The 27,865-nt window shown below is 41.5% G+C and overlaps 1 long non-coding RNA gene across 1 annotated transcript; it reads right to left on the bottom strand.

The window, feature by feature from the left end:
* LOC148147326 (uncharacterized) lies at window positions 1–27,863 on the bottom strand. The gene is made up of 3 exons (XR_015759873.1): window positions 27,849–27,863; window positions 600–699; window positions 1–35 (listed from the first exon to the last, which is right to left on the bottom strand). It is a non-coding gene; the product is annotated as an uncharacterized LOC148147326 (long non-coding RNA).
* Window positions 27,864–27,865: the final 2 nt, after the last annotated feature.

Raw genomic sequence — 27,865 nt, 5'->3', positions numbered from 1 at the left:
ATCATTGAGGACGGAGATATTTGTGGAGCCTCCTCCTGTGAGGACATGTAATAACATCTACATTTAATTGACCATTATCACCTAAACAATAATACTTGAGTCATCTTATACACCTGTCTAATAGCAACCTTTCAATTTCAAGCACCATTTTAAACATTCCAGTTTTTGCTAAATTTCCTTCAAATTTTATATTAAAACAATATAAATAATATATTGTTTTATAAATTTGATGAAATGGAACTGCAACCTATAAAGGCAAGTTATATGACTTTGTTTTAAGTCTGAGTTTTCTTTAGTGAGACTGAGCTGTGTAGAATGAGTTTTGTTGCCTTCCAAATGTATTCACAACAGAAATTTCCTTTTTAAATATATTTGCTTAAATAAACATGTTTAAGTTCATGTATGAGGCAATAGAATTTCAATTTACAGAATGCATCTCTGCAACTCATTCGGGTTACTTTGTCAACAGTTCATTTCCTTGTGAAATTGACCTCAAGATAAAAGACAGGAGGAGCCATGCTGTGGGCCATTATCTTCAAATTTCCCAATAAGTTGCACATGTTTGGTGACTTAGATATATGTCCCCATTCGTTCATTACCATTCAATAAATGTCCCTAAATTCCTTATCCGACACCACGGTGGAAGCATCGTCATGGTAAGGACTGTGGCAGTTCCAGCAGGAGGTCTTCCATCACACTCTAAGGACAAATCAGGACAGACAATGAAGGGGGGTTCAAGAGGATTGTGAGATAACACTCCAGTCTAGTGACAAAATTCAAGTCCTCTGATTCCATTGTGGTCCTTGGGAGAGTGAAATTTCCTGAATACATTTTCAAAAGAACACTAAATTTGACGGTAGGTGGCCAGTAGTTATTTGGCTGGTATATACTTTGTATGTGTTTCTTAAGATCTGTATGCAATTTTCTAAATACTGAAAAGATTTTGAAGGTAAGTAGAACACTTTCATGGGTAGCTTTTGCTGATGCTTTGTGGTCATTTCCATATGTCCTCAGTGGTTTTTCATTGGAAATCCATGTACCTCATTTAATGTTTCATGTGTTCATTCTAAGTCTACTCAATTTCAATTAACTGAAAAATTAACAGAAACTTTAAACTAGCCAGCTGAGAATGTGAGGGCAAAATGTTCTTACATACAGATGTGCTATCCAAAATGTGACACCAAAGTGGAATATTTGAACGTGATTGTTCAACACAATGGAATCACTGAAAAGGTTTGAAAAATATTGGTGTGCAAATGATCTCCTCACTCGTCATATAGATAAAATATTTTTCATTGCTTTCTGATAAATAAATATTGTTTCCTAACTACTGATAGGTAAGTAATGGAATAACATACTAAAAGATATCGCATTTCATGCATGCTTCCAGCTCACCTGTAACTTTTATGAATATCTCATGACTTTGAGTTGTCATATATTGTTGAAGAGGAATGGCAGAACGGCTGACCTTAATACTAAACAGTCAGATCCCAGACTGAACTCTGGCTTGATAACTTTTTTGTTTGTCAATAAGGTCAACTTTCACTGAAGCATAAGCATGCAATGCTGCAGATTCAATTTCAACAATAAGGCAGAAGTTCACGACAAAACAAATCAAGATAAAATGAGCAAAAAATGAAGATAAAATAGATCAAATAAAATTATTTACAGGTGTCATAGTTTGACAGTTTTTGAAACATACAGCAGAATAAAATCCATCTATCGTGACATAAATTAAACTGCATTTATTTCAATGTAAGGGGCCTAACAGGGAAGGCAGATGAGCTCAGGGCATGGTTAGGAACATGGGACTGGGATATCATAGCAATTACGGAAACATGACTCAGGGATGGGCAGGACTGGCAGTTTAATGTTCCAGGATACAAATGCTACAGGAAGGATAGAAAGGGAGGCAAGAGAGGAGGGGGAGTGGCATTTTTGATAAGGGGTAGCATTACAGCTGTGCTGAGGGAGGATATTCCCGGAAATACATCCAGGGAAGTTATTTGGGTGGAACTGAGAAATAAGAAAGGGATGATCACATTATTGGGATTGTATTATAGATCCCCCAATAGTCAGAGGAAAATTGAGAAACAAACTTGTATGGAGATCTCAGCTATCTGTAAGAATAATAGGGTAGTCATGGTAGGGGATTTTAACTTTCCAAACATAGACTGGGACTGACATAATGTTAAAGTGTCAGATGGAGAGGAATTTCGTAAGTGTGTACAAGACAATTTTCTGATTCAGTATGTGGATGTACCTACTAGAGAAGGTGAAAAACTTGACCTACTCTTGGGAAATAAGGCAGGGCAGGTGACTGGGGTGTCAGTGCGGGAGCACTTTGGGGCCAGCGACCATAATTCTATTCATTTTAAAATAGTGATGGAAAAGGATAGACCAGATCTAAAAGTTGAAGTTCTAAATTGGAGAAAGGCCAATTTTGAAAGCTGATTGGAGGCAGGTAAAGGGATGGTTGGAAAATGGGAAGGCTTCAGAAATGAGATAACAAGAATCCAGAGAAAGTATATTCCTGTCAGGGTGAAAGGGAAGGCTGGTAGGTATAGAGAATGCTGGATGACTAAAGAAATTGAGCGTTTGGTTAAGAAAAAGAAGGAAGCATATGTCAGGTATAGACAGGATAGATCGAGTGAATCCTCAGAAGAGTGTAAAGGAAGAGGAAGTATACTTAAGAGGGAAATCAGGAGAGCAAAAAGGGGACATGAGATACCGTTGGCAAATAGAATTAAGGAGAATCTAAAGGGTTTTTACAAATATATTAAGGACAAAAGGGTAACTAGGGAGAGAATAGGGCCCCTTAAAGATCAGCAAGATGGCCTTTGTGTGGAGCCACAGAAAATGGGGGAGATACTAAATGAATATTTTGCACCAGTATTTACGGTGGAAAAGAATATGGCAGATATAGACTATAGGGAAATAGATGGTGACATCTTGCAAAATGTCCAGATTACAGAGGAGGAAGTGCTGGATGTCTTGAAACGGTTAAATGTGGATAAATCCCCAGGACCTGATCAGGTGTACCCGAGAACTCTGTGGGACTCTAGAGAAGTGATTGCTGGGCCTCTTGCTGAGATATTTGTATCATCGATAGTCACAGGTGAGGTGCCAGAAGACTGGAGGTTGGCAAATGTGGTGCCACTGTTTAAGAAGGGCGATAAAGACAAGCCAGGGAACTATAGACCGGTGAGCCTGACCTCACTGGTGGGCAAGTTGTTGGAGGGAATCCTGAGGGACAGGATGTACATGTACTTGGAAAGGCAAGGACTGATTCGGGATAGTCAACATGGCTTTGTGCGTGGGAAAGCATGTCTCACAAACTTGATTGAGTTTTTTGAAGAAGTAACAAAGAAGATTGATGAAGGCAGAGCAGTAGATGTGATCTATATGGACTTCAGTAAGGCGTTCAACAAGCTTCCCCATGGGAGACTGGTTAGCAAGGTTAGATCTCATGGAATACATGGAGAACTAGCCATTTGGATACAGAACTCGCTCAAAGGTAGAAGACAGAGTGTGATGGTGGAGGGTTGTTTTTCAGACTGGAGGCCTGTGACCAGTGGAGTGCCACAAGGATCGGTGCTGGGCCCTCTACCTTTTGTCATTGACATAAATGATTTGGATGCGAGCATAAGAGGTACAGTTAGTAAGTTTGCAGATGAACCAAAATTGGAGGTATAATGGACAGTGAAGAGGGTTATCTCAGATTACAACAGGATCTGGACCAGATGGGCCAATGGGCTGAGAAGTGGCAGATGGAGTTTAATTCAGATAAATGCGAGGTGCTGCATTTTGTGAAAGCAAATCTTAGCAGGACTTATACACTTAATGGTAAGGTCCTAAGGAGTGTTGCTGAACAAAGAGACCTTGGAGTGCAGGTTCACAGCTCCTTGAAAGTGGAGTCACAGGTAGATAGGATAGTGAAGAAGGCATTTGGTATACTTTCCTTTATTGGTCAGAGTATTGAGTACAGGAGTTGGGAGGTCATGTTGTGGCTGTACAGGACATTGGTTAGGCCACTGTTGGAATATTGCGTGCAGTTCTGGTCTCCTTCCTATCGGAAAGACGTTGTGAAACTTGAAAAGATTCAGAGAAGATTTACAAGGATGTTGCCAGGGTTGGAGGATCTGAGCTACAGGGAGAGGCTGAACAGGCTGGGACTGTTTTCCCTGGAGCGTCGGAGGCTGAGGGGTGACCTTATAGAGGTTTACAAAATTATGAAGGGCATGGATTGGATAATAGTCAAAGTCTTTTCCCTGGGGTTGGGGAGTCCAGAACTAGAGAGTTTAGGGTGAGAGGGGAAAGATATAAAAGAGACCTAAGGGGCAACTTTTTCACGCAGAGGGTGGTACGTGTATGGAATGAGCTGCCAGAGGATGTGGTGGAGGCTGGTACAATTGCAACATTTGGATGAGTATATGAATAGGAAGGGTTTGGAGGGATATGGGCCGGGTGTTGGTAGGTGGGACTAGATTGGGTTGAGATATCTGGTTGGCATGGACGGGCTGGACCGAAGGGTCTGTTTCCATGCTGTACATCTCTATGAATCTATGACTATCATTTTGACAGTACTCAAATACTAGAGAGACAGGGAGTGACAGAGAGATAGAGCTTGTTCTCTATCTTATTTACAGGTTCGACTTAACTGTTTCTTTCAATTCCCAATTAGATTAGATTAGATTAGATTAGATTACTTACAGTGTGGAAACAGGCCCTTCGGCCCAACAAGTCCAAACCGCCCCGCCGAAGCGCAACCCACCCATACCCCTACATTTACCCCTTACCTTACACTACGGGCAATTTAGCATGGCCAATTCACCTGACCTGCACAACTTTGGACTGTGGGAGGAAACCGGAGCACCCGGAGGAAACCCACGCAGACACGGGGAGAACGTGCAAACTCCACACAGTCAGTCGCCTGAGGCGGGAATTGAACTCGGGTCTCTGGCGCTGTGAGGCAGCAGTGCTAACCACTGTGCCACCGTGCCGCCCAATCTTGAGAGCTTTTTCCTTAATTATACTAAACATTACCTTTCTGAACTTCAATTACCCCTCAGTATTCTAACCAAAGACTTTTGGTAGGGAATATTCAAACTAAAACCTTTTAATTTAAATAACCTATTTTTTAACTGTTCTGAACTAACTCATTCTCCAGGAGAAACTATTTTTCCAAACTATGGGATTTTCCAAAGAAAACAAAAGCATTATGATTCTTCTAAACCAAAAGCAAGCTAATTTCTTTCAAAGTTAAGAGTTTAAGACTCTCACAACACAAACAAACTCACATTATTCCCTCTGAAATGCCCTGTTGACCTGTTTGATCGTACACCTTTGTTTATAATCATGACTCCAGAAAGACTTCATACTCACAGGCCAAAAACCACATACCACAAGTTCAAAATCCAAACTCTCAAATAAAAGATACTATGTATAAATCAGATCCATTGCATCACAATGGAAACAGATCGCAAGTGATTGGATAAAGGGAACGTAAGCAAGGAAAATAAGTGGATTATTTTGCCATGGTTCCCTTGGCAAATAGAAAAGTCAAGGGAACTATGGCAAAATAATAGGGAGATAATTGATAAGTGAAAAGGAGAGGTGATGGTACCAGTAGGAAAAAGCCGATAATATTGATGAAGTTATGGGATTACAAGAAGCCATTCTATCCTGAGAAATTACATACTACAAGGTATGAAGGAAAAAAAGTAAGCAACTCAAGTATAAGACATAAATGATATGCTACAGCTGAACGTGAACAACCTCACAACAGGCTCACTACTCAATGAACAGATAAATATCTGCATATCAGAAAGGAAATCAGATTTTTGATTTCTCACCATTTAGGATGTGGGCTTTATAATGAAATTTAAGAAATGTTTCAATCTTAAAGCAATTGGGTGGACCCTTATAGGGATCTGAACAATGTGGTGTTTTAGTGGTAGAATCAATGAGGTCTTGGGAGCATCTCAGCTATCGACCTTATTGATATTGACAAGTGGCACAGTGAGTTTCTCATTGGGCAGCAGATAAGATTTTTGTTTGTTAAAAACATCATTAATGGGCCAATTCATTTTATCACCTTTCAACTTTACCAGAATTGCCAAGCAAGTTGCAAGCTAAGAAGTTTTCAGCATGAAAACCAGAGTAGGTACCTGGCAAATTCAGCTGCTAGCATGCTTTGAAGGACCTCTGTGTTGGACGCAGGGCATCAAGATTTCAGGGCATGCTCCATGGGCACAAGCCACATGCACTACAAGTCCATGGACATTGGCATCTGACATATGCCAGCTTCTAAGAATCCCCATGTCACATCTTTGATCTATTTATGGGAAGTCTCTGCACTTTAATTCTGCACCTTAAGCTGCACCAACAGTTTGAGAGAAGAAGGTTGAGAGGTGACTTCATTGAGATATGGAAGATAATCATAGGGTTAGATAGGTTGTACAGTGAGAGCCTTTTTCCTTGGATGGCGATGGCTAGCATGAGGGGACATAGCCTCAAATTGAGGGGTGGTAGATATAGGGCAGATGTCAGAGATAGTTTCTTTACTCAGAGAGTAGTAGGGCATGGAGTGCACTGCCCACAACAGTAGTAGACTCGCCAACTTTAAGGGCATTTAAATGGTCATTGGATAGGCAAATGGATGAGAATGGAAGAGTGTAGGTTAGATAGGCTTCAGATTGGTTCCACAGGTTGGCGAAACGTCGAGGGCCAAAGGGCCTGTACTGAGCTGTAACGTTCTATGTTCTATCATTGTAATGTTGCTGCAAGGACACTTTGTGCTCAGGGACACACAACCAGCTCATGAACTGGACCAGGCTGCGGCTCCGGGCTGTTTGCTTGCTTTCATAGTACTCACCCACTCTGAACCTACCTTCCTTTGCCATTTTGTCCTTTGTCCCCTCAGCCAGACATACCACGATCGTGTTACTTCTGATTTGCTTTGCTAGTTAGCTCAGACATAAAGGAAGGAAGCTTGACATGGCTGTCAGCAGGCCTCAGTCAAACAAAGGTGGATAGCCTTCAGTTAGGAGATCCCAGCACAGAAAATCAAAGGCAGCCTCCAGTAGCAATTCACAAACTTGGGCACAGTCAGTCATCGCTCAGACCTTTTCGAGTCAGGATCCTATAATAGGAGAGGAGCTGAATGTCTTAAGTATTTCTGCCCGAATTAGGACTGCTTTCCTGCTGGGATGAGAATGAGGCAGGTAATTAGGAATGGAATGGGTGGCAGAAACGTTACTGTTGGTGCAGTGAGGAGGTGAGGAGTGAATGAGTGTGCAGTGCAGAGGGCATTGCAGGATTGATAGCAGGTGATAGCGAGTAAGGGAGGATATTGCAGCTACGGCAGTATGAGAGAGCACGAGCATTGGTTGGAGGTTGGACTCCATAGTTGTAGAGGCAAATGGAATAGTCATAACCAGACTCAAAACCTTTCCCAGCATTCTCTGTTTTTGTTTTGGAATTGTGGCGGAGATAGAATGAGTGTGGGGTATCAGAGAGAAGATGTCAGCTCTGATGCCTTTGGGGTGCCCTTCTTCCTCCAGTGCTGTGCATTTCTCCGAATGGGCTGAGACTGCTGTAATCCGAGTGACAATCTTGCACCAGGTTGGCACAGTCTGCCGTAATGGCTGCCACCAGTGGTTCCTGGAGTGAAAGGAAGTTCTGCTTCTGCAGCATCCCGTCCAGCATGACCTCCAAGTTCCTATCCATACAGCGAGGCTCTGATTTCCCCTTGTCTGCCAAATCCAGGATAAATGTCAGATTGACAGGGCTTGTCCGGGTGCACAATAGGCTTTTAAAGATAGCGTGGGTGCGAAAATCCCTTCAAAAAACTCAATGCAACTCAGACTTAGCTGGAAAATGTAGCATTCTGCCTGCTATTGTAATTTGTAGTAGGTTATATTTTATAAGATACGTCCAAGAATAAAGCAAACTAAGAATTCATTGCTGTTCAGGCTAAAATAGTGATAACTTATTGGAAGTGGTGATATTTGCAATTTTTCTGCAAAATGAAAGGCTTCAGTGGAGTCATAAACCAACATTTTAAATCAAATATGTATTATATAAATTCATTGTTTTCTGATACCATGATCTTGTGTAAATAAATTTGAACGCAAGTTTGTGCACATTGCACCATCTAGTGGCAATAAAACAACTCTGTAAGGTATGACAAGGCCTGAGGATTTGTTTTTTTGCCCTCTTTGCTGCCCCTTCTGTTCATGAGGTGTAAATAAAGTTTTTTCTTTCATAGGATGGATAATAATGGCTGCCTAGTGGCAGGTTAGTCTTGATGTATTACACAACTGAAAGATGGCAATGATGAAAGGGTGGAATTTCACATTTACACTTCCTTCGAGTATCCTTGTGATGTAAGTTTTTGAATTTCCAAAGTTGATTTTGAGAGAAAATTTGAAAGACAGCTCCAAATATATACATTGTATTCGGGTACATGGTGAGTCAGCACAGAGCTTAATTGCAGAATGGCACTGAAGACATAATGGGAAAAAAGTGGACAAATTTAACCCTAACAAAGAGGAACTCCAGCAAAGTAGGGAACAAGTTGGGGGCATAACTACAAATTGAGGGGTGATAGATTTAAGACAGATGTCAGAGGCAGGTTCCTTACGCAGAGAGTGGTAAGGGCGTGGAATGCTAATGTAGTCAACTCAGCCACATTAGGGAGATTTAAACAATCTTTAGATAAGCACATGGATGATTTTGGGATAGTGTTGGGGGACAAGCTGAGAATAGTTCACAGGTCGGTGCAACATCGAGGGCCGAAGGGCCTGTTCTGCGCTGTATTGTTCTATGTTCTATATTCTATGTTCTATGATTGAGGTTGTCCTGAGAGTTGCATTCCATGAAAGGAAAAAAGTTGTTAAGTGAGACTCCTGCAAATTACGTTGTCAAATTAAAGAAACTCACTTTAATAGATATGGAGCTTGGCTCAAAATCTGCCTTGAATGTATGGTTGTAGGAGAAAGAACAAAACAAAAACTAAGACCAAGCTTTCGAGTAAAGAGAATACCTGAATGGAACGAGGCTTGGGAAGAGGATATAGCAGAAATCCATACTTGCAAATTGGAAGAGAATTCAATTCCTATGCCTCTGAGAAATTCCATCATATCCAGAGGACATTTAGGAGGAGTACTCCAGGTCAATGTCGTAGTAGACCAAATGCTAGTTCAGAACTAAATTTGCAAAAGTGAGGGTAATTTATCGAGGGCAAATTGTAGGGCAAGGTCAAGTGTTGCCAAGGGCAGCAAAAGTCAAGGGTCTAAGAGCCCCATCCTAACACTAAACGGGGAAATCATATTATTGGGAATATGTGGGTTTTATTGGAAATCTGTGTCTAACTTCAGTACAATTGCTGTACCTCTAACAGGATTGTTTCATAAACAAGAGAAGGTGTTATTGGGATATTTGCAGATGATCACTGTTCCTGACTCTTTGGATACTGAAGCATTCCATGCTCATATGTGTCATTCAAGAGCTAGGCAATAACCTTCTCCACCAAAATAGTATCTGGCCATCTCTTCGTGATATTACCAATACCCTTGTGGTCACTGTTGGCCATCCTGCACAAACTGGACCAGTCCCTATAAATACTGTGGTTGTACAGCATGTGACAAGTTGCAATGTTGAAGAAGCTCATCACCATTCAAGACAAAGCAGCCCGTGTAACTGACCAATTCAAATTTTCACTCATGTCACTATCAGTGCGCAGTGATTGTTGTGCATTTTCTATAAGATGCACTGCAGGAACTCACTGCAGTTTCTCCAAAAGCACCTCCCAAGCATGTAACCTCTGCCACTCAGAAATTCTAAGGCAATGGATCACCTGCACGTTTCCCTACAAGCCACAGACCACTGGAACTTTTTAATCATTATTCCATCACTGCTGAAAAGGTAAACTGAGCTGGTTTATTGTGACACAGTCACAACCAAAATTAAACATAAATCATGCATAGTAACTAAGACACCAAGTGTAATTTACTTGCTACATATTGAAATGCTGTTTCCAATACTCTAAGTAATAAAAATAATGTCAATAGATGTTCAGATTAGAAATAATGTTATACTGACATCTATTGGCTAAACATTGAATATGGTTTGCTTTAGCTATAAACATGAGTCATGATTTTTTCTGTCTTTTCCCCCTCTCTTTATTCATAATGTTAGGTATATTTGTATCAGTTCAAGTCTTCAATATTTTCTCTCCCCTCCATACTTTGATACATATAAGAAACTTCAATTTGTGTCAGCATTATCTCTGCCTTGGCAGTTATTTCAGTCTCTGACCAGAGAATGAGTTCATAGGTACCTGCATCTTGGCGAAAGTGAGGACTACAGATGCTGGAGATTAGAGTTGAGAGTGTGGTGCTGGAAAAACACAGCAGGTCAGGCAGCATCCAAGGAGCAGGAGAATCAACGTTTCAGGCAAAAGTCCTTCATCAGGAATTCTTTCATCAGCACCACACTCTCGACAGATACCTGCATCTAGCTAAGTCTCCTTTGACAGTTCCATCCAAAGAAAACCTCTCTCATCAACAAGAACAGTGGGAGCAGACACGGGGAAAACTAACACTTACAAGTTTTCCTCCGAAACTCACACCATTGGACAATATCATTGTTCCTTGACTGCTATGGAATCACACTTCCAGGACACACTTGTGACAGCACTGTGGGAGTATCAGTATCAGATTGACTGCTGTAGTTACAGGGGTATGCTGATGGAGTGTTGTAGGACCACCTGTTACTCATTGTGGTCATCAATAATACCAAGATGATGACATTGTTCAAATTAACATTGTTGGGGTTACATAGAATCCCTACAGCGTGGAAACAGGCCATTTGGCCCAACTAGTCCACACCAACCCTTTGAGGAGTAACCCACCCAGACCCATTTCACTCTATAATAACCCTGACTAATGCAACTAATCCACACATCCCTGAATACTGTGGGCAACTTAGCGTGGCCAATTCACCTAATCTGCACATCTTTGGATTGTGGGAGGAAACGGGAGCACCCGGAGGAAACCCACGCAGACACGGGGAGAATGTGCAAATTGTACACAATTGCCTGAGGCTGGAATCGAACCTATGGCGCTGTGAGGCAGCAGTACTAACCACCGAGCCCCAGTGCTGCCCTTTTTAATTTTTTTAAAGTTTATTTAATACTTTTCTTTTAAATTACTGAAAATTGTCTTAGCCAATAAATTGTAGTGCATCATTACTTCCTTCAAGTGGTACACTGTAATCTCCATTCCATCAAGCTTAAAGGACAGATAGGAGATTGAGGTGACTAAAGTGCTGAAGTTTTTATCCAAAGTTTTATATCTTATGTAATGAATAGAGGAAGAACAGAAGAGGACAAGATCTCAGGAACTGTGGCTACACTGGTGATGGAGGAGTTTTATAGCCTTTCCTGTATCTTGTAGATTTGAACGGATATTCTGATGGCTCAATATATTGCGCACATGATTTGTGTGTACACTTGAAGCCCTTCTAACACCTAGTATGTTGGAGTGGTCCTCTTCTTTGAGTGCAACCTGTTGCTGGATAAGATTGGATGAGTTCTTAAAAACCTTTCTACATTCAACACTGTCAAGAACTGTCACTTTTTTTCACAAGCAGAGCATAAATATGGCTTCTCTTCTGCATATGTATGGTGATGTTTTAACCTCAGGCAAGGGGAGAAACTGAGAAGTCAAGTCCTTCATAGTAATTTCAGCCAGTGTGGGAATTGAACCCATGCTGTTAGCGTCACCCATGCATTGCAAACCAGCTGGCCAGTCAATCCAACTAACCAATCCTCAGTACAGGTATAATGAACACTTGATTCCAATACTATTACTCTACAGTTACAGAATAGGAGACTTTTGGATTTCCTTTTATGCTAAATTAAATTTTTTTCACATATTCTCAATGCTTGTTTCTTTTTCACTTGCCTAATACTGCTGTAATTAGCCTTCTCCAAATTTAGCACTTTTACCCAAAGACCAGTCTTACATTTATCCATGACTATGTTAACAGTTACAGAATTATAATCACTGTTTCCAAAATGTCCTCTCCACTGAAACTTTGATCACCTGGTTAGGCTCATGCCCCAGTACAAGCCCTTTCTCTCATTGAACTATCTACATATTCTTTCAAGAAGCACCTGGATACACCTAACAAATTCTGCCCCATCTACGGCCCTCGTACTGTGGGATTTGCTCTCAATACTGGGGAAGTTAAAAACACCCCCTACAACAACCCTTTTGTTTTTACATCTTTCCATTGTATTCCTACATTTCTCTATCTTCTGCTGGCTGGGGAGTGTACCTTTCCTATTCTTGAGTTCTACCCATAGAACCTCACTGAATAAGACCTCCATGATGTCCCTGTTAGAGCAGCTGTGACATTCTCCTTAATTAACAATGCAGTAAGAAACAACTTCAGCACATCCCCTGCAAATTTTCTAGATTCAGTCTGTTCCTCACTTCAGTTATCAACCTGACTTCTGTCAGACTTTTTCTGCTTTGCCTTACTGTTTACTTGTTTTCTCATCAGGGAACTCTGAAAAGTCCTACATTTGTGGCCCTAATTCTCAGTATTTTTCTCAGCTCCTCTATCGCAGGACTTTCTTACTTTATTCATTTACAGGATGTTGGTGTCACTGGCTGGACCAGGCCTTATTGCTTATCTCTAATTACCCTTGAGACAGTGATGGTGAGCTACATTCTTGAACCCACATTGCTGCTGGGGAGGGAATTTTTAGATTAGATTGGATTAGATTACTTACAGTGTGGAAACAGGCCCTTCGGCCCAACAAGTCCACACCGACTCGCCGAAGCGCAACCCACCCAGACCCGTTCCCCTACATTTACCCCTTCACCTAACACTACTGGCAATTTAGCATGGCCAACTCACCTAACCTGCACATTTTTGGACTGTGGGAGGAAACCAGAGCACCCGGAGGAAACCCACGCAGACACGGGGAGAACGTGCAAACTCCACACAGTTCCAGAATTTTGACAGAGTGTCAAGAGAGAAAGAACAATATATTTCCAAGTAAGGGTGGTGTAAGGCTTGAAGAGGAACTTGCATGTCATGGTGTTCCTATGTATTTGCTGACTTTATCCTTCTACGTAACAGAGGCCAAGTATTTAGAAGATGCTATTCAAGGAGCCTTGGTGAGTTATTGCATTGCATCTTGTACACACTGCTGCCAATAAGTAGATAGGGAAAGGAGTGAATGTTGAAGGTAGTGGATGGTATACAAATCAACAAGCTACTCTGTCATGGATGGCGCTAAGCTCCTTGCATGTTGTTGGATTTACACTCAACTAGGCATGAGGAGAATATTCCATAATACTCCTGACTTGTGCCTTGTAGATGGCAAACAGGCATTGAGGAGACAGTGATGAATTACTTGCAGTTGAATTCCTAGCCTTTGACCTGCTCTTCAGTATTTATGTGGCTAGTCTAGTTCAGTTTGTGATCAGGATTTTGATTGCTGATTGAAATTCTATTGAATATCAAGTGACACTGGTTGGTTTTGCTATGCTTGGATATGAACATTGTCTGGCACTAATGTGGCATAAATGTATCTGACAGGTAACAGTACAAACCTGAATGTTGCCCTGGTCTTGCTGTACATGGACACAGACAGCTTCAGTATCAGAGGAGTTGGGAATGATGTTGAACATGAAGCGTCCACACTTTGAAACTCCTAATGATGGAAAAGTCATTGTTGAAGCAGCTTTAGCTGGTGGGTCTGGAGCACTCCCCTGAGGAATTCTGGCAGTGGTGTTCTTGGATGATTGACTTCCAGCAACCACAACATTGTGTGCTTGTGCTGTGTATGATTCTAACCATCAGAAAGGTTTCCCTCTATCCTTTTTCCCATTAGCTCTATTTTGCTCTAGCTCCTTGATGTCACAGATTATCAAATGCTGCTTCAATGTCAAAGGTAGTCATTCTCATCTCACCGCTAGAATTCAGCTCTTTTTTCCCTGTTTGTGCCAGGGTAGCAATGAATTCAGGAGCTGACTGGCCCTGGTGGAATATAAACTGAGCATCAACGAGCAGGTTATTCTGTTATAAATGCTTCTTGATATCACTGTCAACAATTCTTCCCATCACTTCACTGATGATCGAATGTAGACTGATGGCCAGATTGGATTTTTTCCAGATTGGTTTTTTTTGTGGCTTGGAGATGCCTGGGCAATTTTCCATATTTGTCAGGTAGATGCTCAGTGTTGCAACTATGCTGGAACAGTATGGTTAGAAGTGTGGCCAATTCTGGAGCGCAAGTCTTCACTACTATTGATGGACTATTGTCAGGTTCTATAACTGTTGCAATATCTGTGCCTTCAGCCGTTTCTTCTATATTCTCACTATACTACTTTAAAAGACTCCAAAGTTCCAAGTGTAGACTTACCTGCAAGAAGCTGCTCCCCAGATCCTGTCTAATGATATTGGTCTTCCTCAATTTAGATATTTAACTATCCTTATACGTTTCCATAATGACTTATAGTTATGATCACTATTCCCAAAATGCTCGCCCACTGACACTTCAACCACTTGATCTGGCGTCATTCCTTGGGATTTGGTCTAGCCACACACTGGCATAAAAGGCTCTCCAGGATGCACTTTAAAAATTCCACCCTGTCAAATCCTTTCACACCAAAGTGATTTCAGTCAATGTAAAGTTGAAATCCCCTAAAACTACAGCAATTGGAAGGCCATATTCAGCACACCATGTAGCTAAATGCTCAATATCATGGTGGAGTCTGCAGCAATCTGCTGCATCATCAGCATTGGAGCCAACGTGAAAAGTCAGAGAGTGATGGCATGGGTATCTCACGCTACCTGCCAACTCATGACTTTGGTGCACAACCCACAGACATTGTGAAACAGGTTTAAATTAAATCACAAGGCATTTTATATATATATCAGAAGCAAGAGCATAGCTAGGGAAAGGGTAAGTCCATTCAAGGATAAAGGAGGGAATTAATGCATGGAGCTGGAGGAAGTGGGTGAAGTCCTTAATGAATACTTTACATTGGTATTCATAAAGGAGAAGGACATGGTGGATGGTGAATCTTGTGATATTCTAGGGCCTGTCAAAATAAAAAAGGAGGAAGTGTTGTGTGTTTTGAAAAGTATTAAGGTAGACAAGTCCCCTGGACCTGATGGGATCTATCCCAGAATGCTGAAGGAGGCAGGTGAGGACTTTTCTGGAGCTTGTATGAAATTTCATATCCTCTTTAGTCACAGGCGAGGCCCCAGAGGACTGAAGAATAGGCAACATTGTTCCATTATTTAAGAAGGGCAACAGGGATAACCAGGGAAATTACAGACTGGTGAGCCTTATGTCAGTGATAAGGAAATTATTGGAGACGATTCTTCAGGATAAGATTTACTCACATTTGGAAAAATATAGACATATGAACAATAAGCTTTGTGTGGGCGGTCCTGTCTTACAAACTTGTTTGAGAGTTTTGAAGAAGGGACAAAGATGATTGATGAGGACAGGGTAGCAGATGTTGCCTACGTGGACTTTAGCAAGATCTTCGACAAAGTTCCTCATGACAGGCTGATACAAATGATAAAGTCACATGACATCAGTCGTGAGCTGGGGAGATGATACAGAACTGGCTTAGTCATAGGTGACAGAGAGTAGCTGTGGAAAGGTGTTTTCTGACTGGAGATCTGTGACAGTGGTGTTCTGCAGGGATCAGTGCTGTGACCCCTATAACTTGGAGGAGAATGTAGGTGGCTTGATTAGTAAGTTTGCAAATAACACAGAGGTTGGGCGGGCTGCAGATAATGAGGACAATTACCAGAGGATACAGTAGAATGTAAGTAGGCTGGAGACTTTGGCAGAGAAATAGCGAAAGGAGTTTCATCTAGATAAATGTGAGTTGATGCATTTTGGAAGATGTAATACAGGAAAGAAGTATACAACAAATGGCAGAATCCTTAGAAGCATTAACATACTGAGACGTACAGGTTCACAGTTCTCTGAAAGCAACAACGTGAATGGATAAGGTGGCCAAGAAGGCACATTGGCATACTTGTCTTCATTGGTCAGGCCATGGAGTATAAAAGTTGGCAAGTCATGTTGCATCTATATAAAACTTTATTTAAGCCATATTTGGAATATTGTGTACCGTTCTGATTGGAGAAGGTTCAGAAATGGTTTACCAGGATGGTTATTATCTGGTTTGAAGGTTATTAGCTATGAGGAGAGATTGTACAAACTTGGTTTGTTTTTACTTGAACACCAAAAGGTGAGGGTCAAACTGATAGAAGTTTAAAAAATTATTAAAAGTATGGATAAAATGGATAGTCAGAGTCTTTTCTCCAGGGTAGAAATGTCAATTACTAAGGACATAGGTTTAAGGTAAACGGGGGAAAGTTTAAAGGAAATGTGAATCGTAAAGCTTTTTACCCAGAGTTTGGTAAGAGCCTGGAATGCACTGAGGTGGTGCAGGTGGAGACAATAGCAAGTTTTAGGAGGCATCTTGACAGATATATGAATAGGAGGAAATTGAGGGATATGGACTGCATAGAAGCAAAACGTGTTTAATTTAGAAAGGTATTATGTGTTAGCACAGTCCTGTAAGACTGAAGGGCCAGATTGTACTGTCCTTTGGTCTTTTGTAAATCAAAGTACTGTTGATACTGGAGATCTTAACATAAAAGCAGAAAGCGCTGGAAGATCACAGGAGCTCTAGCAGCGTATTTGGAGAGAGAGTCTGATATGACTCTTGTTTGGATCTGAACGGACTGGCAGAAGGTAGTTTTTATGCTGCAGAGAATGGGGGTGCAGAATCATGTGGAACCGATGAGAAAAGTGTCCCAGAGCAAAAAGCAAAGAGACTGTCTATGATAGTAGAGATGACATACAGGTGAAGAATAGGGGTAGTGGTAGGTGTTAATCACAGAAATAGGTCAGTGCTGCTGAGATGCTCATGTTGAAAAGACACAGTGGAAACAAGGTTATAATTAAAATGGAACACTGAATGTAAGTTAATGAAGTCAATATTGAGTCCTGAACATTGCAATGTGTCTCAGCAGAAACTGAAGTGCTCTTCCTGAGTTTACATTGGTTTTGTTGGACCATTGCGGCGGGACAGAAAGGTAAGCATGAGCGTAGGTTGCTACATTGAAAAGGCAGAGTTGAAAAGTGTGGTGCTGGAAGAGCACAGCAGGTCAGGGAGCATCCAAGGAGCAGGAGAGTCGACGTTTCGGGCATAAGCCCTTCATCAGGAATGCTCTTTGAAAGGCAGTCTTGCAGACACAGAAAAGGTATTCCAGAAAGCAGTCACCCATTCTGTGTTTGTCTTGTCAATGTGTAGGAGACCATAGTGTTGGCAGCAAAAGCAATAAACTATAATGAGAAAAATAGAAGGAAATCACTGTTTCACCTGGAGGGTAAATTAAGATCATGGACTGTGTAGAGGGAGGAAGAAATGGGGCAAGTGTTACACCTTCTGTGATTGCATGGGTGTCATGAGCATTTGAAATGGTGTTGACAGTGAGACCAGAGTGTTGCAAAGGATATAGTCCCTCTAGAATGCACACAGTGAAGCAGCGAGGAAGATTTGTTTTGTTGGTGGCATCTTGCTAGAGGCAGAGGATATTGCAGAGGAAGATCCTGTTCCTTTTCTAGTCTGGCTATACACAATTGACCCATGCCCTAGGAGGCCTGGCTGTGGACTGCACCTCCTCAGCATGACCAGGAGTGGTTTGGTCTAGCTAGGTGCTGGGCAACAGCAAGGGCACTGGTGGAGTGGCAGTGGTCAAAAACAGATTCTGTAACTCTGAAGAAAGACAGTAGGCTTCTGCTCAATGAAGATTTTATCATTCTCCCAGGGTACCATCTCAACAATCCTCACAGTGTGTTGGAGGACAGATGGCTGCACTGCTGTGTAATGGTAGCGTTGTGTTTACACTACTGGGTTTGCAATCCAGAGGCCTGGACTAATTACATGGAAATATGAGTTAAAGTCCTGTCGTGACAGCAGGGGAATTTAAATTCAATCAAAAACATCTGGTATTAAGAAGCTACAATGGTGACTATAAAATTACCGATTGTCATAACAAAACTAAGTGACTCACTAATGCCCTTTAGGGAAACAAATCCTCCTTGTCCATACTGCACGTGAGTCCAGACCTACAGCAGGACATTTGACTCCTAACTGCCTTCTGAAGTGGGCTAGTAATCTACTCAGTTCTAATCCACAAGGTGGCACTTGGCCAACTTCTTGAGAATAATGAGGGTTGATGGGCGATAAATGGTTAGTCCATATTCCATGAATGAGTGGATACTTGTGATTGCAGCTTTCTAAGCATGCATGGCAATGTGCTCTGTTTGCATAATTGCAGTTAAAATTTACATAGCAGCCCTTCTTGGCCTTTTCTTTGGCTGAGACTTTAAACATCAGGAACTACTTCATGGCTGTGGCACAGGCCTGGTAATAGAGTTGGTTGCCATCTCCATGCTGGAAGGGAGGGCCTCCACGTTCTGCACCATTGCAAGGTTCATGCCTGGCTCCTCTATGCTGTGTTAGTGGCCACAAGTGTATAACAAGGACTCAACCAAGTTTACCCTGGCCTATGTACATTCTCTCTGTAACAGTGGTTTTTATCAGTAAATTTTCTTACAATGATATTTGTCCTTGTCCATTTTCAACAGGGCTAATCCTTTTTTTTAATCAGTTAGACATGACTTTCGAAACCACTGATTTCATGTCTGTATGAGATTTGCAAATATATGTTAGTATATGAGTGTAATGAGGAGTCACGTTCTGGTTTTCTATTCCGATCAGCTTTCACATAGAATAACAATGTCTAGCAGCTGTCACCATATTTAAATCCCAGCTGTGTACCAGGTCAAGCATATTCAGAGAGAAGCTGTTTTTTTCCCAGTCACCATGTGGGGAGAAATGCCCTGGGGAAATGGCCGATAGAGAGAAATCGGCCTTTGATTTCCTGACAAGGGCCTCCTGGAATTCCTAGCAGACATGGTAGCGGAGAGGAAGGACATCCTCTTTCCTGAGGACTGGCAGAAGTGACTAAGATATCAGACCTTGCCAGCCCGGTCTGAACTTGTCACCAGGGTCATTACAGTGTCATTGGTCCAGATGAATGCCAGGCAGCCACAGAAATAAACATAATAATCTTCTGCAGTCTTCAATGTTAAGGGCCACCATCCTTTTTCTGTTGCCTTACCCTCACTCTGGCTCTAATACTGTGTCTACCACCCACCAAACATCACATTTTCCCACTCTCGCTATTGCATGGAGCAAATTTGCTCTATCACTGTCTACCATCTGAATCCCTCAGACTAGTGCTGCTTACCCTCTGTGCTGCCTACTCACTTACTCAGGCTCCCCTGCACCATCATGAGGACACCTAGAGCTGGAGGCTTTGCAGTACATAGGTCAGGGTAAACTTGGTTAAGTCCTCTGCAGTACGGGTTGAATCCACCTCAGCAAGAGTTTGATGCTGCTCCTGGATTTTCAAACCTTCATGTTCCTTATCCATTTGTGTAGCAGCTCTTAGTGCATCAGCTTTGGAGAAAACTAGAGCCTCTATGTGTAGATCTATTGGGGATGCTTCCATTGAGTCTGTGTGGGCAATATCAGAAACAAAGTAGCTCCTCTGTAATGTCATCATTCAGCAATTGCAATTCACACAAGTAACATTTGACCAGCATCTCACACATCCACTCTCTCTCTCTCTGTCTCTCTCTCTCTGTCTGTCTCTCTCTCTCTCTTTGGTGTGGACTTCTGATAATTCAGGAGGTCAAGTGAGCAACCCTTGTACTTGTTGCAGTGTGTGGAACCTTCAAAGGTGATTGCACATTCTGCAGGTTGCAACCCATTAGACATTGCTTGTGTCTCACAGCCATTAGTCAGATTGATTTGCAACGTTGAATAATGAGGTTTAATAAGATTGTGGCTGGGATGTTTAGCTAACACAGTATATCAATGTATGATGTCACATACGCATTAAGGTTTACTACACCTGTACTGTGTTGGTGTCTGTGTAATACTATTGCCTTGTGAAGGAGTTCACATTGCAGAGTATGGACCTCCCAGCCCCAGCAAGTGGAACATTCACTTTGACCCACTGTGGGTCAGGTGCTGGTTACATGTCCATTGAATATTTGTAATCTGGATGAGGGTGGAAGGCTTCACAGGTCTCAGAGTGAGTCACAGACTCAGCCACTCAATTTAGATGATTTCACTCCCCACCTTGTTTTGCTCCTTTCTGCCTGTCAATGCCAGTGAATTTGATCTTCCCCATGTTCCCACCCATCCATTTATTTAACCGCTTCTCTCACCACTTTATCCCTGAGCCCTAGGCATTCAACTAAGTCATGATTAACACAGTCAGATACTGTTCTCCTATTGTGATGATCCAAAGTGGTGATGATGATGATGATGATGATGATGACGCAGCCTCCCTGCCCTATCATGCTCTGTGGTATTCCAACCCTATTTATTGTGTTGCCCCCCCCTCCCTCACAATTATTGTCCCCTCTGCATTACAGTGTGCTGCCTCAAATCCTCACAATTTACTTTCCTGTCTTCCCCGCCACAAAGCATCCCGTGATAACACTCCTAAACTTCCAGTGAACAGATCTCTGGACTGATAATGGCCCACTCCGCAGATTGTAGCAATAGAGACTCCCTGACCTGAACGTTCCACATGGCTGACTGATCAGGTCCAAACCCCAAGACTGAGATCACATGACACACTTGATTTACTGTTCTGGTACTATCTGACTGACAACAGTCCCCTTGACTTGGCTGAGGACACTCCTCTTAGACATGGAAACATAGCCATTCTGTTGAAGCACATGAAGTGTGTTTACCATGTACATTGCTGGCACATGGTGTCAGTGAGACATTGAAAGTGAGGCACCACAATAGACAATAGACAATAGGTGCAGGAGTAGGCCATTCTGCCCTTTGAGCCTGCACTACCATTCAATATGATCATGGCTGATCATCCTTAATCAGTATCCTGTTCCTGCCTTATCTCCATAACCCTTGATTCCACTATCCTTGAGAGCTCTATCCAACTCTTTCTTAAATGAATCCAGAGGCCTCTGCATTCCACACAGCCACCACTCTCTGGGTGAAGACGTTTCTCCTCATCTCTGTCCTAAATGGTCTACCCCGTATTTTTAAGCTGTGTCCTCTGGTACGGCACTCACCCATCAGCAGAAACATGCTTCCTGCCTCCAGAGTGTCCAATCCTTTAATAATCTTATATGTCTCAATCAGATTCCCTCTCAGTCTTCTAAACTCAAGGGTATACAAGCCCAGTCACTCCAGTCTTTCAGCGTAAGATAGTCCCGCCATTCCAGGAATTGACCTCATGAACCTACGCTGCACTCCCTCAATAGCCAGAATGTCTTTCCTCAAATTTGGAGACCATAACTGCACACAGTACTCCAGGTGTGGTCTCTCCAGGGCCATGTACAGCTGCAGAAGAACCTCTTTGCTTCTATACTCAACCCCTCTTGTTATGAAGGCCAGCATGCTATTAGCCTTTTTCACTACCTGCTGTACCTGCATGCCTACCTTCATTGACTGGTGTACAAGAACACCCAGACATAATAACATGTCACTTCCTTGGCTGCCCACTGCTGAAAACCATGATAAGCTGCATGGCTTTGGTTCTGGGCTAACAGACAAAACATGACAGAATAACTGAGAAACTGTAAGGTCTGAATGAGGTAGTAAAGTGCAAAAAAGCAAGACAAGGCATGGCACAGCAGAGATACTGTGAGCATCTAAGTAATCACAAAGTGTGTGAGTGCTAAGAGAACAGGTTAAGAACCCTGAGATATATCCTGCTCGAACCCATGAGTTGATTCTATCCCTGTGAACAAAGTGTCCTAGCAGCAGCATTCTAGTGAAAGATGTTGGTACACTCCAAGGTGAAATGCTGAAGTGGAGAACTGTATCCTCAATGAGCTGGGGATGTGGTGAGGCTGGTTTGTGTCCAACACCAATCTTATTGTCTGACTCTGTTGCTGGCCATGGACCATATGTTGAGATGATGATGACTACTGTCCAAGATGGAGACCTGGAAGACCAAGTGGTATCTGGTGCTACCAAACACCTGCTCAGACTTTCATGTCAGGATGTTTCACTGTCTATTTTTTTTGTAGTGCATCAGAGAATAGGAAACTGCATGTCAATGATGCAGAATTAAGTTCCATGAGGTGTTAATGTATGTAAATAAGCCTCTCACTGTTTCCTATCTCACCATTCAAACCTTGGTTGTAAAATTGGACTTATTTTCTCAATGTTGAAAATCTCAATTTTCTGATCTTGCCATATTTCCTCCCATTGCCTGTGCTATTCAGGGGCTGAGAAAATTCAGCAAAAAGTTGTTTGAATAAAACTCTTTGCAAACAGGATTGTCAAGTCATGATTCTGAAATATTGTAAGTGAGGAAATTCATCTTATCTAACCACAATATTTCTTGACCTCGGTGGAGACATTTTACCTTTTCCTGCCAGTCACATGGTGAACAAAGGTCCCAGTAAAGAGCACTCCTTTGGGGTCACATTAACCAGAGCAATGGCTTGATGGCTTGCTGCGATTAAGGTCTGCAAAGAATTGATCTAAGTTGGCTTTAATGATTTTCTAGTCAACAGGACTATCAATAGAAAGTGAAATCTAATTGTCCAGATAGAGAAAATATGTCATTTCAAAAGGGTGGAATTTTTTTCCACAGTGTAGTTGTATATAGTTCAGAAGGAACGACAAATAATTCTTTAAGAAAATCTTGGGTTTTTTTGCAAAATTGAACTTGCCAATGCAGCAATGTGTTTTGCCACTAGATGGCTGACAGATTGAGTTTCAATTTAAAACTTTCAAACTCCCCAACAAATAAAGTTTCCTCGGGCAAAAATACCTTTGAGAAATATTACTAGCTGACCATATTGTTGATGATTTTGTTTATTAAACAGATCATTTTTGCAATAAATAATGACATGTTAAATGCACTTATGAAATTTAATGCTCTATTGAAAAGGGAGCAAGTGTTTCAGTGAATTCATAAAAAATACATAAAAATCTCATTTACCTTATTGGCAGTTCTGACAACCATTACAAGATGTGAATCTTATGTGATGTATTATTGAAAAATCTGGTAAATGAAAACCATTACCAGTAATTTAATTAAATTGCTGTCATCTTTGAGTATGCATGATGCTCAAATCATTACTAATCTACTGCTTATTCAGTGAGAAGCAGTAGAATGAAAACCAACCCATCAAAGTTGTGGTTTGAATTGAAAGATTCTTTGTAATTGTGAGGTTGTGAAGAAATTGCAAACGTGGAGAATTTGAAATGCTTTGGGAAAGGCCATGTTATGTGTCAGAAAAAGAGCAGTTCATTTTTAAAATTTAAATTATTCAGCATATGTATGCTAACCAAAGTTGTTCATTGAATTAATCCATTTATAATAGATTTCAACATTCTTTGTTATACCTTCCATATTTGTATCTGTTCAGCTGGCACATTACACTATTTCTTATGGTACTTATAAAATTAATTTTCTTCTTTTTGCCAGTGTTCTCCCTCTCCTCTCCTCCTTCGGGCATTCACTTCTTTCTTTCCTCACCCAAGTGGTCATTACTCATATGTGTGCCTTGAAATTGAGTGTTAGCGGGTATCCTGACTGCAGAAGACACCACAGCTGAGCTCAGGTCTGTTCTCATTTATCTTCGATGCACTTTCAGCAGGGGTTGCCCCTGGGAGCAATCACTCATGGGAACCTAGACTGAGTTTACCCTGAGTAACTCAGGGCCATCATAGGCCAATGGTTGCAGTCTTGTGCTACCCATGCTGAGGACATCTAAATCTGGGCCACTGGAAAATCAAACCCTGTGCTACCTGTACAATTGTGTACTGTGTGGACATTCATTGGATTAACCCACCAGGCACTTTGAGACAATTTTGACAAAAGGATGACACAGCTACATTTACGGCCATTTTAACCTTTATGGCAAGGAAGTTTGCAAGATTTCTGGATGCAATATTCAACTTGATTTCCTCTTTCTTCACCAGTGACCAGCACCTTCACCGAAGGTATGTAGGAGACTGTTATCACATTCAAGTCAGGTTGTTAGGCCAGATTCATGGAGAGGTGAGAGTGTATACACATCGTATCTTTGTCCCATTTTCTACAGAAAAAATCCAGACTGAGGTCTTTAAAGAGAATGCTCACTATGGGTAAGACTTCTCTTTTTGAGAGGATATATAAGTCAAGATGAATATTCATGCTCCTTGGATTCCTCCAGCCTGCTGAGGAATGCTTATTCATATCTAAAGTGTGCTAAATTTAATATATCATTATGTTAATAGTTAGGTTATCACAGGAAGCAATGCAAATGTACATGATGCCATAGCCACCTTCGTTAGTTAGTCTGCGCTGTAGCAACAAGAAGAGGCGTCCATTAAAGATGTGCGCAACCTCTTTGACTGCCCAAAGAAGGGCTTATACCCGAAACATCGATTCTCCTGTTCCTTGGATGCTGCCTGACCTGCTGCGCTTTTCCAGCAACACATTTTCAGCTCTCAATCCGAATACAGTTTTCCAACAGACATGATCTCTTCCCTTGCATTCTCCCCACCAGCCCATAGGACTCACCCATTAGCCAACTTGGTGCAGATCAGAACAAAAGAAAAACTGCAGTACGGTTCTGAGGCAGGGTCACTTCACCCAGAACGTTAACTTGGATTTCTCTTAGCAAATGCTGCCAGACCTGCTGAGCCTTTCTAGCAATTTTTGTGTTTGTTTTTGAGGTGTTTACATATGCCCATAGCTGCTGGTCAATGTTAAATGAGGCCTTATGTGGAAACTTGAAATATTGCGAACATTCCAATCGTGGCTTCAGACCAACACCTTATTGATATTATTTACAGGGCCTAATAACAATGTCCTCCTTAATTTACATCTACATTCTGAACTAGAATTGGTCTTCTGGAGATTTTAATATTGCAATCTCTCCACTTCCCGTGTTTCAACATCAACATCAGTGTATGGTCTCACTATACACAAACAGGAGTACTGTAATCAGCCCCTAGAGCCTGCTCTGCCATTCAGTAAGATGAAAGATCATCCGATTGTAACCTCAAAATCCACATTCCAGCCTACTTTTGATAGATTTGTGGCAAGCAAGAAGATGAAAGGCTATCCACCTCTGCCTTAAATACATTCAGACAACACTGCTTCCACCACCATTTCGGGAAAATAATTCCAAAGAATAATGTGCAAGTACATAGCTCGTTATGTTTTTATATAGCCTCTCTACTTCACTTGTTCAAAGCATTTCATTATACAACATAACTAAGAGCATAGCCCCTAAAATGTCCACTGAGAATTAGACTGAGTTTTTCCTGAGATTTACCCATTATTTTATCCCGAGTCACTCTGTGTGAATGAATTGAAATACATCCTTGACTTGTCAATGGATGAGGCTATACTTTTATCAAAATTCTTTCAAAAATGTTGAACCCGAGGAGTGGGGAGTTTGTTTAAAACAAAGAGTACCTGTTAAAGTTGAAGCAAAAACAGAAGTAGTTAAATGACATCTGTATAAATGATTTCCATTTATAGCTCTGCAGTTATGTACCATAACATAGTCACAGGGGAATGGTATGATAAACAGTTAGAAGTATAGCATCATGTCATTTTTCATTCAAATAATTTAGAAGTTCATCTTTATTATTTTACATCAGGGCAATCACAAACGTAAATTTGCAATAAACAGAGAAACATGCCACCTAATATTCTGACTCAAGAATGTAAGGAATGAAGGAATATTCCTTTAAGTAAATACTCATGCAATCATCTGTCAGCAATTTAGAGTCATAGTGTTATGCAGCGCAGAAGCAGGCCCCTTGGTCCAACTTGTCTGTGCTGACCAGATATCCTGATCAGACCTAGTCCCATTTGCCAGCATTTGGTCCATATCCATCTAAACATGTATCCCTCTATTTATGTACATAAAATCCCTCCTTTCATGTACCTATCCAGATGCCTTTTAAATGCTGTAATTGTACCAGCCTCTATCACCTTCTCTGGCAGCTCATTCCATACATGCACCACCTTCTGCATGAAGAAATTGCCCTTTCGGATCCTTTTAAATCTTTCCCCTCTCACATTAAACCTGTGTCTCTAGTTTTGGACTCCCCTAACCTAGGAAAAAGACCTTGGCTATTTACCCTAACCGTGCCCCTCATGATTTTATAAGCCTCTGTAAGGTCACCCCTCAGCCTCCACGCTCCAGGGAAAATGGCCCCAGTCTATTCAGCCTCAACCTACAGATCAAACCCTCCAACCCTGGCAACAGCTTTATAAATATTTTCTGAACCCTTTAAGTTTAACAATATCCTTCCTATTGTAGGGAGATCAGAATTGAATGTAGTATACTAAAATGACTTCACCAATCTCCTATATAGTCACAATATGACATCCCAACTCCTATACTCGATGCACTGATCGATAAAGGCAAGCGTGCAAATGCTGCCTTCACCACACTATCTATTTGCGACTCCAACTTTCAAGGAACTGTGCAACTGCACTCCTAGGTCTCTTTGTTCAGCAAAACTCCACAGGGCCTTATCATGAACTGTATAAGTCCTGCCCTGGTTTACCTTACCAAAATGTAACACGTAATGTTTGTCTAGATTAACCTCCATCTACCGCCCTTCAGCCCATTGGCCTATCTGATCAAGGTCCTGTTGCATTGAGATAACCTTCTGCACTGTCCACTATACCATTTGCAAACATACCAACTATACCTCCTATATTCACATCCAAATAATTTAATAAATACAAAAAGCAGTAGACCCAGCACCAGTCCTTGTGGCATGCTGCTGGTCACAGGCCTCCAGTCTGAAAAACAATTCTCTGCCACCACTTTCTGCCTCATACCTTCAAACCAATTTTGCATCCAATTAGCTACCTCCCCCCGGATTCCATGTGATCTAACCTTACTAACCGGTTAACCATGTGACACCTTGTCAAACACCGTGCTGAAGTTCATATCGACAAAGTCTACTGCTCAGCCTTCATCAATCGTGTTTGTCACCTCTTCAAAAACTCAATCAAGTTAGTAAGACATGATTTCCCACATTCAAAGCCATGCTGACCATCTATAATCAGTCTTTGCCTTTCCCAATGCATGTAAACCCTGTCCTGCAGAATCCCCTCCAACAACTTACCCACCACTGACATCAGGCTCACCGGTCTTTAATACCTGGCTTTTCCTTCCAGCCTTTCTTAAAAAGTGGCATCGTGTTAGCCACCCTCCTGTCCTCCGGCACCTTATTCGTGGCTGCCGATGATACAAATATCTCAGCAAGGGTCCTAGCAATTTCTTCCCAATTTATCAAAATCAGATGAAAAGAAACTCAGGTAAAATAGATATTTTGAATAAATGTATATACAATGGACAGATAAATGGTTTTGAAAACATTGTATGTATCTCTTTTGAATTTGTCACTGAAATTTGGAGCACTGAATTCATACAAGCAACTCTTTTAGTTAAGGATAACAAAAGCTGACCTTGCACCTTGTTGAAATTTTCAAGTACATGATTAAATTATCCAGCAGAAGGCAGAGTAATACCAGAAATAGTATACTGTCTGACAAGTGAATCACTGAGCAGGAACCTGTTACTAAACAGCTCAATTCAGAAGACAAATAAAATGCCGTATCGTCTGGGATACAGGAGGTGGGTTCTCTCAGTTAATGGGCATCTTACTCGCATGACTTGATTCCCTACTCACTTTTGCAGACGATGACA

The sequence above is a fragment of the Chiloscyllium plagiosum genome, unplaced genomic scaffold, assembly GCF_037043375.1.
Source record: "Chiloscyllium plagiosum isolate Xiang-an unplaced genomic scaffold, Cpla_swu_hap1 HiC_scaffold_17, whole genome shotgun sequence".
In the NCBI taxonomy this organism is placed as follows: domain Eukaryota; kingdom Metazoa; phylum Chordata; class Chondrichthyes; order Orectolobiformes; family Hemiscylliidae; genus Chiloscyllium; species Chiloscyllium plagiosum.
Note: the sequence above shows the minus strand (reverse complement) of the source record. Positions and strands in the feature narration are given on the sequence as shown.